This window comes from Hyla sarda, chromosome 2, assembly GCF_029499605.1.
Source record: "Hyla sarda isolate aHylSar1 chromosome 2, aHylSar1.hap1, whole genome shotgun sequence".
Classification (NCBI taxonomy): Eukaryota; Metazoa; Chordata; class Amphibia; order Anura; family Hylidae; genus Hyla; species Hyla sarda.
The window spans coordinates 97,229,162-97,243,125 of record NC_079190.1 but is presented as its reverse complement, the minus strand read 5'-3'; the positions used below and the strand labels follow the sequence as shown (position 1 = coordinate 97,243,125).

The 13,964-nt window shown below is 49.9% G+C and overlaps 1 protein-coding gene across 1 annotated transcript in view; it reads left to right on the top strand.

Moving 5' to 3' along the window:
• Positions 1-1,330: 1,330 nt before the first annotated feature.
• Positions 1,331-13,964, top strand: part of AVIL (advillin) — a gene marked incomplete in the record, with an annotated part of 310,689 nt that continues 298,055 nt past the window's right edge. Inside the window, 1 exon segment of the mRNA XM_056562628.1 lies at positions 1,331-1,609.

The following is a 13,964-nucleotide window of genomic DNA, read 5'->3' as shown; positions in this document are numbered from 1 at the left end:
TGGGGGACAACTATGCTGCCTAATCTGGGGGACAACTATGCTGCCTAATCTGGGGGACAACTATGCTCCTAATCTGGGGAACAACTATGCTCCTAATCTGGGGGACAACTATGCTCCTAATCTGGGGGACAACTATGCTCCTAATCTGGGGGACAACTATGCTGCCTAATCTGGGGGACAACTATGCTGCCTAATCTGGGGGACAACTATGCTGCCTAATCTGGGGGACAACTATGCTGCCTAATCTGGGGTACAACTATGCTCCTAATCTGGGGGACAACTGGGGTACAACTATGCTCCTAATCTGGGGGACAACTGGGGTACAACTATGCTCCTAATCTGGGGGACAACTGGGGTACAACTATGCTCCTAATCTGGGGGACAACTGGGGTACAACTATGCTCCTAATCTGGGGGACAACTGGGGTACAACTATGCTCCTAATCTGGGGGACAACTGGGGTACAACTATGCTCCTAATCTGGGGGACAACTGGGGTACAACTATGCTCCTAATCTGGGGTACAACTGGGGTACAACTATGCTCCTAATCTGGGGTACAACTGGGGTACAACTATGCTCCTAATCTGGGGGACAACTGGGGTACAACTATGCTCCTAATCTGGGGGACAACTGGGGTACAACTATGCTCCTAATCTGGGGGACAACTGGGGTACAACTATGCTCCTAATCTGGGGGACAACTATGCTCCTAATCTGGGGGACAACTATGCTGCCTGATCTGGGGGACAACTATGCTCCTAATCTGGGGGACAACTATGCTGCCTGATCTGGGGGACAACTATGCTCCTAATCTGGGGGACAACTATGCTGCCTAATCTGGGGGACAACTATGCTGCCTAATCTGGGGAAAAACTACCCGACCCTCCACAATATTTTTAGTTTCTCATGTGGCCCCATGGGATAAATAATTGCCCCCCCCATTCCTCCTCAACCCCTGGACATTCCTTAACCTGGAGCCGCCCGGGGAAAGGAGAAAGTGAAGACAAGAGACTGGTGAGACCTCTCTGCAAAATTGTGTATTTAATGCAGTGTTTCCCAACCAGGGTGCCTCCAGCTGTTGCAAAACTATTACTCCCAGCATGCCCAGACAGCCTTTGGCTGTCCGGGCATGCTGGGAGTTGTAGTTTTGCAATAGCTGGAGGCACCCTGGTTGGGAAACACTGATTTAATGTGTGAAACTATCTTCTGCGCTCTGTATCTAATCCTGTCATGTGCGATACTGTCTGCTGCACTCTGTATCTAATCCTGTCATGTGTGATACTGTGAGCTGAGCCTGTATATCCAAATCTGTCATGTGTGATACTGTCTGCTGAGCCTGTGTATCTATATCTGTCATGTGCGATACTGTCTGCTGAGCCTGTGCATCTAAATCTGTCATGTGTGATACTGTCTGCTGAGCCTGTGTATCTAATCCTGTTATGTGTGATACTGTCTGCTGAGCCTGTGCATCTAAATCTGTCATGTGTGATACTGTCTGATTAGCCTGTTTATCTGACGTTGCGCAGGGGGACGTCACTCGTCATCAGAGAGAGCCAGCGTTGCTGTCGCGCACCACCACTACCGCCGCCGCCGGCATAAATAGGGTTTTGGTAGGTATTCTCTAAATGTAAATTTTTTTGTGCGATATAGGAAAACTCCCCCCGCATATATATTGTATCCATCCCATCCCCCATGCCATTTCTTAAACCCCCCTCCCATCCCCCATGCCATTTCTTAAACCCCTGATCCCTCAGCCCCTGTGCAATCTGGCCCCTCCCCTTTTGTAGCTCCACCCCCACATAGCCACACCCATGACCGGTATTTTTCTGAGGGAAAGGTGGCAACCCTAGTCCTCTCCTCCCTGGATAAGGCTCTTACAGACGACAGCAGCACAATGGAGCGATAACTGCCGAACATCGGGCCGTGTATGGGAGGCAGAGGACCTTTGGTGATGTCATTGCCATGTGATCAGTCACATGGGTGGGAGGAGCCTGACTACTATGCAATGGAGGCCCAGGAAGAAGTTCCTGTATAGGGGAATGTGTATCATGTGAAGGTAACCTATACTACATACTCACACACAAATTACTATGTCTGTGTTTTCCAAACAGTGTGCCTCCAGCTGTTACAAAACTACAACTCCCAGTATGCCCAGAAAGCCAACAGCTGTCTGGGCATGCTGGGAGTTGTAGTTTTGCAACGGCTGGAGATACATTGTTTGGAAAACACTGCACTATATAATTCCCACACACTGCATTTAACACACCCACCACATTTATTGTTTTAAGAATCAATAAATAAATGTCCAAACTATTCCAATATAACGTTAATTATCCCACACGGTCAATGGCATAATTGTTAAAAAATGCCAAAGTCCACCATTGCTAATTTTTAGTAATTTCGTATACCATAAAAAATTTATTTTAAAAAAAGCGATCGAAAAGTCGCATCAAAACAAAAATGGTACCAGTAAAAACTATGGGTCAAAGCGCAAAAGATGAGCCCTCACACATCCCAGTATATGGAGAAATGCTAAAGTTATAGGGGTCAGAAGAGGAGGATTTTAAGTATACTACTTTTTGTATAAACGGAAGCCATCAAAGGTTGCAAAATGGCGGTTTTTTTTTTCTGTGTATTTCATGGTAGCATGATTGATGCCATTACAAAGTAAAATTGGTGGCACAAAAAGCAACAAGCCTCATATAGGTCTGAAAGTGTAAAATGAAAAGTATTCTGGCTGTAATACACAAGTGGTATAAATCTCATGGTCGCAGCCGTCACAATCATGACTGAGCCCCCTGTGACCGGCCACCACTGCTGCCACAATATCTGGCTGATCTGCCGGCGACTGTAACTGTAAGGGTAAAACTCCAAAACAAAGTACCTACACAAAACAAAAAAAGGCTCCACATATCGCTAAAAGTTTATTTTGTTAACACCAACCAAATTAAAAACATGTATATGAGGCATCAGGAGAAAACCACAAGTAATCACAGAGGCCACAACACACATGACATTCACAGATAATGGGGGAGATTTATCAAATCCTGTGCAGAGGGAAAGTGGAGCAGTTGCCCATAGCAACCAGATTGTTCCTTTTTTTTTTTTTTTTTAAAGGCATCTGAAAAATTAAAGGAGCGATCTACAACTGCACCACTTTCCCTCTGCACAGGATCTGATAATTGTTCCCCATTATCTCTGAATAAAGTGGCAGGGAGGGGGATCAGTCGGGGGGAATAAAGTGGCAGGGGGGGATCTGGGGGGGGGGGGATAAAGTGGCAGGGGGGGATAAAGTGGCAGGGGGGATCGGGGGGGGGAATAAAGTGGCAGGGGGATCAGAGGGGGGATAAAGTGGCAGGGGGTGGGATCAGAGGGGGGATAAAGTGGCAGGGGGTGGGATCAGAGGGGGGGAATAAAGTAGCAGGGGGGGATAAAGTGGCAGGGGGGATCGGGGGGAATAAAGTGGCAGGGGGATCAGAGGGGGGATAAAGTGGCAGGGGGGATCAGAGGGGGGGATAAAGTGGCAGGGGGTGGGATCAGAGGGGGGGGGAATAAAGTGGCAGGGGGTGGGATCAGAGGAGGGGGAATAAAGTGGCAGGGGGGACCATAGAGTGGAAATAAAGTGGCATGGGGAGGATCAAGGGGTGGCAAATGATATAGCACAGTGGGGAGTGGTTGAAATGGCACAGGACGTTGATCAAGGGGGAGAATGCATGGGGGTAGCAGCCCAATTTGTAATGCTGATACTGGTATCATGTTATACGTCATAGGACATGCAACGCGATATGTGCAATTGGCGGTACTGTGAGGGGTGTCCAGGGGGCCCAGGCCTGAGCTGTGTAAGGGGCCCCAAAATTTCTGATGGCAGCCCTGCTCTCGTGTCCCGACGCCCGGGACATGCAGTCTTGGGGCGCCGGGCAGGAGCTAATAGCTACTTACATCTGCCTGCGGGTCACGGGATGCGGGTACTTCCTGGCGGAGGTGCGCGTAGTGACGTCATTGCAAGCGCAGCGCTGCGCCGCTACGCCGACTTCCTGCGCGGCACACATCACTTATAGCGCACACCTCCAAGAAGTCCCCGCATCCCGTGACCCGCCGGCAGATGTAAGTATGCTGCCAGTGCCTGATGTGGGGGCTCTAAATATCTGCTGCCTAAAGGGGATCTAAAGCTATGCTGCCTAAAGGGGGTCTCTAAATCTACAACATAGATTTAGAGCCCCCCCCTTTAGGCAGCATAGATTTAGAGCCCCCCTTTAGGCAGCATAGATTTAGAGCCCCCCTTTAGGCAGCATAGTTTAAAGGGGGCTCTAAATCTATGCTACCTAAAGGGGGCTCTAAATCTATGCTACCTAAAGGGGGCTCTAAATCTATGCTGCCTAAAGGGGGGCTCTAAATCTATTCTGCCTAAAGGGGGGCTCTAAATCTATGCTGCCTAAAGGGGGGCTCTAAATCTTTGCTGCCTAAAGGGGGGCTCTAAAACTATGCTGGCTAAAGGGGGCTCTAAATCTATGCTGTAGATATAGGGCTCCCCTTTAGGCAGCATAGATTTAGATCCCCCTTTAGGCAGCATAGATTTAGATCCCCTTTAGGCAGCAGAGCCTAAAGGGGGATCTAAATCTATGCTGCCTAAAGGGGGGGGGGGGGCTCTAAATCTATGCTGCTTAAAGGGGATCTAAATCTATGCTGCCTAAAGGGGGGCTCTAAATCTTTGTTGCCTAAAGGGGGATCTAAATCTATGCTGCCTGAAGGGAGGCTCTAAATCTATGCTGCCTAAAGGGGGATCTAAATCTATGCTGCCTAAAGGGTAGCCCTATATCTAAAGCATAGATTTAGAGCCCCCCTTTAGGCAGCATAGATTTAGAGCCCCCCTTTGTGCAGCATAGATTTATCTGCATTTATATGTTCATCTGTGTTGGTGGGGGGGGGGGGGGGGGCCCAGGCATATTTTTTGCACAGGGGCCCTCTGCTGTGTCCGCCCCTGTATAGAGGTATATACATAAACGAGCGTGAAAGGATCTGCAGTCCACCTACACTAGGAGTCTATGTTTCACGGCTGCCCCAAATCAGCCGGGCACAAAACTTACGAATCTCCTACTGGTAGGAGTCTCTTGACCTGATGGTCAGGCACAAAGCTTAATGGTTACGTTGCTGAACTTGGAACTGTAACAGTCTTAGCATAGTCCTGCTAGGCACAATTTTCTTGAACTTGGTTACTGGAAAACAAAAGTGGTTAGCAAAGAAAAGCAACAGTCATTATTTTACAGTCTTTCAGAAAACATTCATCCGTATTCTTCTTGTGCCTCTTATAGACCCCCTAGCCCTTCCAAGATCAGGGGCTGGCTGGGAGTTAATGTAACTCTCCCACACCACATTGGTGAGAGTAGAATGGGTAACAGTGGGATTCAAAGTGACCAGGGGCTTACTTGTCGGGATCAAGGTTGGTGCATAAGGTTTTAGCACCATCTCCATGCCAGGAGTGGGCCAAAGTACTTTAGTCGGTACCCTGGAAGCAGGCAAACTCTCCACGTCGGAAGAGGGCCTTGGTACATATGTTGGTACCTGTGCAGGAGGCAAACTCTCATTGCTCCGAGAGGGCCTAGGTACGGTCTTTGGTGCCCGCAATTTGGGCTTACTTTCTTGGTCTTGAGCAGGTCTTGACACTTTGCTGTACACAGAAGAAGACTCCACCACCTCCTTGAGTACGGTGGTGGAGGCTTCAGGTTGAATGGATCCGATTCCCAAACTGTAAACGGAAAGTATTTGAAGGGAAGCTGTGTTGGGGCTGTTGGTCTGGTGACCGCAGCAGCCCATTCTCCACGCAGGCCCTGGACGGGGGTGTATTCCACTATCTCACCCACCTCCAGAGAGTAGAACTTTTTATGAAGATATGGCCTCTGTACTGCTCGCCGGTTTACGAGGATGGTTTGCCCTGTGTGGCAATCTAGGAGTGTCCCATAACCTCTGACCTTGTCGAACTTGGCCACAGTTGCTCTTTGTCATTCTAAAGGCTCCTCCCCTTCTCGGGGATGATCCCGTTTGCGGATGAATAATGCTTTCATTTCTTTAGTATTCTCCTGATAACAAATTCTTTCCTCAGGAGCCAAATGTACATGCTTAGGGGCATACAGTTTTCTGTGTCGGGCCTTTAATTTGTCCATCAGCTCAGCCAGCTCGGCTTCCTGAAGGGCCCTTTCTCTTTGCGCGGTTGGAATTAGTGGGAGTGGCTTCCCAGGTGTAGGTTGTAGAACCGCGTGCATATACTCGATGAGTCCCAGCTCGTCCCTAAAAATCCACTGGGGCAAATCTGGTGAGCGCGGTCGTACACTTGGCAAGTTGGATAGGGGTATTTCAGGCTCAGGGCTGGAGGAGGAGGAAAAGGCCGCCTCTGGCGGGGTACTCACTGCAGACTCCTCCGAAGGGATTTCGGCCCACGAGCCCCAAGTCCTGTGGTGAGAGGACAATCTCACTGGCGATGCACCTCCAGGTGTCACTGTGCTCACTGCTGGAGATGTGTCTGGCCAATCGTCGTCATCATCAGGCAGTGGAGGAAGATTGAAGGCCCCTCTTCGTCTAATGACAACTGCTGCAAACGGTCAGCAAGTTCTTGGAACAGTTGGGCTGCGACCGCCACAACTTTCCTTTGTTCCGGCACCATCTTGGTGTTCTCACCACGTGGAACACTGCTCTGCTCCATGTCTGTACTCTCCGGCTCCCTGTGCAGAATGAAGAGGTTGCTGTGCAGGGTTTCTTTTATACTGGGCTTCCCCAAAATGGCGGCCGGCAGGAAGGACGTCATTGGTGCAGCCCCGACTTCCTGTCCTCCCAGAAACAACTCCTCTGTTTCCAAGTTCCCTTTTGGCTGCGATACAGCAACTTGGCAGCCAGGGGCGGGACGTGGCGCAGCGCGGAACTTTTTTGCGCGCTTCTCCGGCAGCAGGTTAACTCTTCCTGTGCTGACCGGACCAGAGGATCGTAACATGTATTCGTTTCGTAGTTTGCACATTCTTGATGCGAAAATTTTTTCGCCTCCCCCCTTACATTTCCTGAAGGACTGTCCTATTCGTCCTCCGCGTCTGGGAAGACGCACGCACCTAGTAAACGTGGGAGAGGCGTTACTGGGTGTGGATTCTACCTCTCCACGCTTAACTATACCTGTACGGATTTCTTTGCCTGCTAAATCTGCCTTTTCTGCTGTGGCCTTTCTGGACTCAGGTTCAACAGGTAACTTCATTGAGGCCTCATTAGTCAACAGATTCAACATCCCTGTGACCCGTCTCGACAAGCCTCTCTTCATTTCTTCTGTCAGCGGACAGAATCTGGACTGTACCGTGTGCTATCGCACTGTGCCCTTGCGCATAAACGTAGGTGTCCTCCATCATGAGGAGATTGAATTTTTTGTGCTTCCCAACTGTACTTCTCAAGTTTTACTAGGCTTGCCTTGGCTCCAGCTCCACTCTCCTACTCTCGACTGGTCTTCTGGGGACATTAGAAGTTGGGGTCCTACCTGTCACCTGCGATGCCTTAAGACCTTACCCATCAGTCAAGTAACCATCGCTTCTTCTCTGCCAGGCCTGCCTAAGGCCTACCAGGACTTTTCCGATGTTTTTTGTAAAAAGCAAGCAGAGGTCTTACCTCCACGCAGACCCTTTGACTGCCCTATTGACTTGCTTCCTGGTACTTCTCCACCGAGTGGCAGGATTTATCCGCTCTCTGCCCCAGAGACCCAAGCCATGTCTGAGTATATTCAAGAAAATCTAAAAAAAGGATTTATCAGAAAATCTCCGTCTACTGCTGGAGCAGGATTCTTCTTCGTTGCTAAGAAAGATGGAACCCTAAGCCCATGCATCGATTACCGCGATTTAAATAAAATTGCCGTTAAGAACCGTTACCCACTCCCCCTTATCTCTGAATTGTTTGACCGTCTGCGGGGAGCAAAAATTGCTACCAAACTCGATCTAAGAGGGGCTTATAATCTTATCCGTATACGTGAAGGAGACAAGTGGAAAACTGCATTCAACACCTGTGACAGACATTTTGAGTATCTTGTCATGCCTTTCGGCCTTTGCAACGCCCCAGCAGTTTTCCAGGACTTTGTCAATGAGATTTTTCATGACTTGCTATATACTTGTGTAGTGGTCTACCTGGATGACATTCTTATTTTTTCTTCTAACCCTGAGGAACATTGCCTCCATGTCCGTCAGGTGTTACAGCGCCTACGCAAAAATCACCTTTACGCTAAGATAGAAAAGTGTCTCTTTGAACGCAGTAGTCTACCTTTCTTGGGTTACATCGTGTCCAGCCAAGGCCTTCAAATGGATCCTGTCAAACTCTCTGCGGTTCTGGATTGGCCACGCCCCTCTGGATTGCGAGCTATCCAACGCTTCCTCGGGTTCGCTAATTACTATCGTCAATTTATTCCCCACTTCTCCACCATCATTGCACCTATTGTAGCATTGACCAAAAAAGACGCGAACCCGAGGTCCTGGCCATCTAGGGCGGAGGAGTCCTTTAATCTGCTCAAGGCTGCCTTCGCTTCTGCACCTGTCCAGGCCTGACCCCTCAAAGCCTTTTATCCTTGAAGTAGATGCTTCTTCTGTTTGTGCCGGTGCTGTTTTAACTCAAAAGACCACTACTGGGAAAAATCGCACGTGTGGCTTTTTCTCCAAGACCTTCTCTCCTGCAGAAAAAAATTATTTGATTGGAGATCGTGAGCTTTTAGCTATTAAATTGGCACTCGAGGAGTGGAGACATCTTTTAGAAGGGTCCCTGCATCCCATCATCATTTACACGGACCATAAAAATTTATCGTATCTCCAGACTGCCCAGCGATTAAATCCTTGACAAGCTAGATGGACATTGTTTTTTGCCCGCTTCAATTTTGAAATTCATTTTCGTCCAGCTGAGAAGAACGTTAGAGCTGACGCACTATCACGTTCCACCGATGTTTCCGAATCTGAAGCCCCTCCACAGCACATCATACCTCCTGAGTGTCTCATCTCCTCCGCTCCTACCACTCTTGTGCAAGTTCCTCCAGGGAAGACCTTTGTACCTCCACGCCTTCGCCACAAAATTCTTAAATGGGGTCATTCTTCTCTTTTGGCCGGACATGCTGGTGTCAAGAAATCGAAGCAGTTGATTTCCAGACACTATTGGTGGCCCACCTTGCAGAAGGATGTGACTGATTTTGTTCGGGCTTGTACTACCTCTGCCCGTGACAAGACTCCACGCCAGAAGCCGGCAGGTCTCCTCCTTCCTTTACCTGTACCTGAACAGCCATGGTCCCATATTGGTATGGACTTCATCACCGATCTGCCACCTTCTCGCAATAATACAGTCATCTGGGTGGTCGTTGATCGTTTTTCTAAAATGGCTCATTTTGTTCCTCTGCCGGGTCTACCTTCTGCGCCTCAATTGGCGAAACAATTTTTTCTTCATATTTTTCGATTCCACGGGCTTCCCACGCACATCGTCTCAGACAGAGGCGTCCAGTTTGTTTCTAAATTTTGGAGGGCACTCTGCAGTCAAGTAAAAATCAAACAAAATTTTTGTTTTGTTTTGCTTACCACCCTCAATCCAACGGTCAAGTGGAAAGAGTAAATCAGATACTTGGTAACTATCTGCGACATTTCGGAACGACCTGGGTGTTACCTGCCGCAGCAAGTCCATCCCGCTTTGCGGCGGGCTCTGGTGAATACCAGTAACCCCTTAGACTCCGTTCCCCTGGTACGGCCCACGCCATCACCTCTCTGGTACAGAGGATCCACTTCCAGTGTCCTCACCCTTCGCCAACCCGGATCCTGACAGGGAGTACAGTTTCACTAGTGGCAACAGCAGCAGGCACACACCGAATCCTGTTCGTGCAACGCCAAAAAGGCTTTGTGGTAAACTTGAGGAATAAAGCCTTGTGGGGTGTAGGGTAGTTAGGGTGTTGCTATTCAGAATAATAAAGGGCGCTGTTAACCCTTGTCACTCGTGACGCCAGGGTGGGGGTTAAATACTGTAATCCTGATAGGCTTATCGCCACCCTTCCCAAGAGCAATAGGTGAATGTAGAATAAAGGATTGTCCACAACCACAGTTAACTGAAAACTTGCAGGAACTTTTACTGAAGAATTTCTGTACATGCAGCAATAGTAACAGTCCAGATAACAGAGTCTCTATAGATATAGCTGAGCAGCGATTGACAGTTGGTTGGGATTAGATAAGCTCAATTTGGCTTCTCAGAGATTTTGTAGCATAGATCCGCTGGATTTAGAGGTGTGTTTAGGTCCAGTGATCTTGCGGAGAGTAGCGGGGAATTGCTTAGTATAACCGCTTTGATATAGGCCGAGGCTGCAAGGCTTTGGCCTAGTAAACGTGTTTGAAAGTTGCAAAGGTCCTACCTCATCCAGAATCATCAACCCAAGAGAGCGAGTAATGGCCGAGGCTCCCTTATATGGGCAGGCCGTTTTGGATTGGTCCAAAACAACTGTCACTCACCATTACATTGCATTGTGGGTGAACACATGACTAAAACCACCAAAGGTCCTTTAGAAAACCATAGAGTTCTGAACCTAATCACATGACCTGCAGGTCCTGCTACGCTGAACAGGTCGGCAATTGAATATATACATATTTACTCTTATGTTTATATGAATGTCTATACAAATATGAACTAACTGAGGGGTGACGAGGGGATAACTAAAGAAGAGGGACCCCGACGTTCCTAGGGACTCTGACTATGGGGACCTCTACAAAGGTACAATATGAAATACGGTACCGGGACACCACATTTGTATCATCACTAAACAAAATCTTCTTTTTAAACTGAGGGTCCTGTTCCAATTTTTGTTTTGCCCATTCTGCAGCACCTGAAACTACAGATACTGGAAGCCTGTGCTAGCATTTCTCCTGCGGTGTTGCTATCAGTGTGTGAAAAGTGGGAGAAGAGGGTTGCATTGATAATCCAACACAATGGGCAGCACATTAAACACATTTTATAAGTGGTCAGAAACTTGTAAATAACTCAGGAAAGAATAAAGTTACATCATTGTTTTTCTTGCCAAATTCCCAATAAGTTTGATGTGTCACATGACCCTCTTCCTATTGAAAAAAACTAAAGTTGGATTCAAAATGTTCGACTTCAAAATGGCGCCACGGTCACCACCCATCTTGAAAAGTTTCCCCCCCTCACATATACTAATGTGCCACAAACAGGAAGTTAATATCACCAACCATTTCCATTTAATTAAGGTGTATCCATATATATGGCCCACCCTGTACTTGCTTCTCAGCATAATTTCAAAAACTAACAGGTTGTTAGTATACATTTTGATCAAAAAGTACAAGTTCCCTCGCCACGTCAAGGCCACCTATTTAGAGTGGGTCCCTAATGTCCCTAGCATAAAATGGCGTAGCACTGGGCAGCGACCACCGCCGCCGTAACACCAGTGCCAACTAGGGTTGCCACCCTGCCGGTATTTTACCGGCACAGCTGGTATTTTCATTCAGATTCCGGGCTGTGCCGGTAAGTTTGGATGAAAAATACCGGCCATGCAATGGCCGGTATTTTTCATTCACTAGTGTCATCACACTAACCTAAAAAAAAGAAAACTCCGGTTCTGTTCGGTGCCGGCGCCGCTGAGCGGGGGTGCGGGCCGCACGCCCGCACCATGCCGCTCTCAGCACAGCACCCTGTCTGACTCCGAGGCTGTCCCTGTCTCCCAGTCCCAGAACTTTACCTGGCAGTGCTGTGCGGCCGGGCAGCTGGATCAGCGGCTGCGGAGGAACGTTGCGGAAGTGATGTCACTCCGCAGACCCGCGCAGGACGTCACGTCACTCGCCGAGACTGAGAGAGGAGACTGGAGAGGTGCTGCGGTAGTAGGTAAGTGTGTCTGTTACTATGTGTGTGTCAGTCAGTCAGTGTTTGTGTGTCTCTGAATTCCACCCCACCCACCCCAATTCCCCTGTGGCAATTACCCCCCCCCCACCTCAATTCCATGGGGAAGGGGGGGGGTAACTTACTACACCTATGGGGAAGAGAGAGAGGGGGTAACTGCCTATACCTATGGGGAAGAGAGGGGGGGGGTAACTGCCTATACCTATGGGGAAGAGAGAGGGGGGGTAACTGCCTATACCTATGGGGAAGAGAGAGGGGGGGGGGTAACTGCCTATACCTATGGGGAAGAGAGAGGGGGGGGGTAACTGCCTATACCTATGGGGAAGAGAGAGGGGGGGGTAACTGTGTATACCTATGGGGAAGAGAGGGGGGGGGGGTAACTGCCTATACCTATGGGGAAGAGAGAGGGGGGGGGGTAACTGCCTATACCTATAGGGAGGGGGGGGTAACTGCCAGTACCTATGGGGAAGAGAGAGAGGGGGTAACTGCCTATACCTATGGGGAAGAGAGAGGGGGGGTAACTGCCTATACCTATGGGGAAGAGAGAGGGGGGGGGGTAACTGCCTATACCTACAGGGAGGAGAGGGGGGGGGGTAACTGCCTGTATCTATGGGGAAGAGAGGGGGGGGGTAACTTCCTATACCTATGGGGAAGAGAGAGGGGGGGGGTAACTGCCTATACCTATAGGGATTAGGGGGGGGAACTGCCTATACCTATGGGGAAGAGGGGGGGGGAACTGCCTATATCTACTAAGAGGGGGGGGGGTAACTGCCTATACCTATGGGGAAGAGGGGGGGGGACTGCCTATACCTATGGGGAAGAGGGGGGGGGACTGCCTATACCTATGGGGAAGAGGGGGGGGACTGCCTATACCTATGGGGAAGAGGGGGGGGACTGCCTATACCTATGGGGAAGAGGGGGGGACTGCCTATACCTATGGGGAAGAGGGGGGGGGGAACTGCCTATACCTATAGAGATTAGGGGGGGGGACTGCCTATACCTATGGGGAAGAGAGAGGGGGGGTAACTGCCTATACCTACTAAGAGGGGGGGGGTAACTGCCTATACCTATGGGGAAGAGGGGGGGGGGACTGCCTATACCTATGGGGAAGAGGGGGGGGGAACTGCCTATACCTATGGGGAAGAGGGGGGGGGACTGCCTATACCTATAGGGATTAGGGGGGGGGGGACTGCCTATACCTATGGGGAAGAGGGGGGGAACTGCCTATACCTATGGGGAAGAGGGGGGGGGAACTGCCTATACCTATAGAGATTAGGGGGGGGGAACTGCCTATACCTATGGGGAAGAAAGAGGGAGGGTAACTGCCTATACCTATGGGGAAGAAAGAGGGAGGGTAACTGCCTATACCTATGGGGAAGAGGGGGGGGGGGACTGCCTATACCTATGGGGAAGAGGGGGGGGGGAACTGCCTATACCTATGGGGAAGAGGGGGGGGGGGAACTGCCTATACCTATAGGGATTAGGGGGGGGACTGCCTATACCTATGGGGAAGAGGGGGGGGGGGAACTGCCTATACCTACTAAGAGGGGGGGGTAACTGCCTATACCTATGGGGAAGAGGGGGGGGAAACTACCTATACCTATGGGGAAGAAGGGGGGGGGACTGCCTATACCTATAGGGATTAGGGGGGGGGTGGAAATGCCTATACCTATGGGGAAGAGGGGGGGGGGAACTGCCTATACCTATAGGGATGAGGGGGGGGGGGGGAACTGCCTATACCTATGGGTAAGAGAGGGGGGGATGGACTGCCTATACCTATGGGGAAGAGAGAGGGGGGGGTAACTGCCTATACCTATGGGGAAGAGAGGGAGGGGGGTAACTGCCTATACCTATGGGGAAGAGAGGGAGGGGGGTAACTGCCTTTACCTATGGGGAAGAGAGGGGGGGTAACTGCCTATACCTATGGGGAAGAGGGGGGGGGGACTGCCTATACCTACTGAGAGGGGGGGGGGTAACTGCCTATACCTATGGGGAAGAGGGGGGGAACTGCCTATACCTATAGGGATGAGGGGGGGGGGTAACTGCCTATACCTATGGGGAAGAGAGGGAGGGGGGTAACTGCCTATA